Source organism: Dipodomys merriami, unplaced genomic scaffold (genome assembly GCF_024711535.1).
Source record: "Dipodomys merriami isolate MVZ:Mamm:240054 unplaced genomic scaffold, mDipMer1.0.p SCAF_635, whole genome shotgun sequence".
NCBI classification, from domain to species: domain Eukaryota; kingdom Metazoa; phylum Chordata; class Mammalia; order Rodentia; family Heteromyidae; genus Dipodomys; species Dipodomys merriami.
This window is the reverse complement of record NW_027206219.1, coordinates 597130-599262: the sequence shown is the minus strand read 5'-3', so window position 1 is coordinate 599262 and position 2133 is coordinate 597130. Positions and strand designations below refer to the sequence as shown.

Here is a 2133-nt window from a genome sequence, read left to right as displayed (position 1 = left end):
TTGATAATTTTTTTAATAAATATTTTGTTCTTAATTTTCTTCTTTGTAAACTCACATGCACCTATAAAAAATCTTTGGCCATCCCAGTAAGCTTCTCAAAGTACCTCCTGATGACGACTTATAAACAGTTGTATTATATTACAAAAAGGGAAACAATGCAACAAATAAAGAAAACCGAAAATTAAATATTAATGATTAATAAAATTAAAAAAAACAATTACCAGTGTTTTCAGTATTTGAAGTGTTCTACATATTATATTTTACTATTTTCTCATATTCCTGTGCATTTAAAACTGGCCAAGATTATGATGTTCAAACAGAGGATTTTGTTTGGGTTTTTATTTTGGGTCCGGTCGTGGGCCTGAACTCTGAGTCTGGGCACTGCCCCTCAGCTCTTCAGCTCAAGGCTAGTTCTCTACCACTTGAGCCACAGCACCACTTCTGGATTGTTTTTTTGCTTATGGGTGCTGAGTAATCGAACCCAGGACCTCAAGCACGCAAGGCAAGCGCTTTACCACTGAGCCAACTTCCCAGCCCTTTAAAAAGAGTTTTATAGGCTATGAGTAGTCTTTAAAGTTATCCACGAAGATTACTTTTTATGGTTCATCTCATCATTTGTATATGGCTTATATCATCATTTGTTCCTCACTAACATGTAAAGTAAGGAAGCCCTAAAAATTTAACAGAAACTATGTAGTTAACAAAGTCTTAACTCTTCACTCTGCTTCTTTACGCAAAGACTTTGCAACTTCTTATTGGTAATGTTTCTATAAACTCTGAAATGTACATAATTAGTACCATATGTCTGCTACCATAAACCTTAAATACTTTATAGAAAAGTTTATGACCTGCCAAACAGTCCTAATTTTGCCATACATAAGCAAATACCCAAAATTAAATACATTTAACACTTTTAACAAACCTTAACACTTGCTGCAGTGTTCATTATGACAGGTGCCTTGTATAGAATAATTGAATTCCTTCTCCTACACATCTCTTGAACAACAAATATCTGGAATTATTTTGTTTTTGACATGCCAATCTTGACTTTCTTCTTAAATGTGTGCTTATGTAAGAAATACATGGTACTAACAGTTTGTTGTATTGCTAAAAAAAAAGAAATACATGGTTCTAAAATTTCACAAGAAATCTTTTGAGCTTACTTTTTTTGAATTGTCTAGTTTAAGAAAATCAATTACACTTTACATATAAAAAATGTTCTGTGCTCAATTAGGCAGCAAATACGCTAAAATTGGAACAATACAGAGATTAGCATGGCCCCTGAGCAAGGCTGACACGCAAATTAGTGAAATGTTCCATTTTTGCAACAACAGATGCTGGAGAGTATGTGGCTACAGGGACTCTACTGCATTCTTGGTGGGAGTGTAAACTTGTTCAACCACTTTGGAAAGCAATATGGAGGCTCATCAAAAGACTCCATATAAAGCTCTCCTATGACCCAGCAATCCCACTTTGGGGCATTTACCCAAATGATCACAAACAAGACCATACTAAAACTACCAGCACAACTATGTTTACTGCAGCATTATTTACAATAGCTGATATAGAGCCAACCCTGATGCCCCTCAGTAGATGAATGGATCAAGAAAATATGGGTGTATATACACAATGGAATTCTATGCCTCCATCAGAAAGAATGGTATCGCCCAATTTGTTAGGAATTGGAAAGTCTTGGGAAAAAAATTTATTAAGTGAAGTAAAACAAGTCCAAAGAAACATAGGTCCCATGGTTTCCCTTATTTTCAATAACTAATATATGTCTGTGATAAGCAGAATACATCAAAAGCTATGTGCATATGAGCAGATAAGATGATATTAAGGGAAATGAACCCTAAGATAGGGACACAAGTATTTGTTTACTTTCTTGTTATTGTTTCTAATGTACTTATGATGTGTGATGTGATTTTTTTTGTTTCTGTATATGTTCCTCCCCCACACTATAACCCCTGTTTTCATTGTATTTGAAGTTGGTAAACCAACATCCTGTGCATACGTTTCTCTAATTTGGCGAGGGGAAGGGAAATACAAAATGGTTAAATAGGGATACAGGTTAACCCATTGTAACAATGAGATGCACAAGACACTCTGTTGAAAAATGAACTTTACAATTTA

At 34.6% G+C, this 2133-nt stretch overlaps 1 non-coding gene across 1 annotated transcript; it reads left to right on the top strand.

Annotated features, from left to right (window-relative positions):
- The first annotated feature begins 1222 nt into the window (after positions 1-1222).
- Positions 1223-1326, top strand: LOC138815296 (U6 spliceosomal RNA). The gene has a single exon (XR_011368278.1). It is a non-coding gene; the product is annotated as a U6 spliceosomal RNA (small nuclear RNA).
- The last annotated feature ends 807 nt before the right edge of the window (positions 1327-2133 follow it).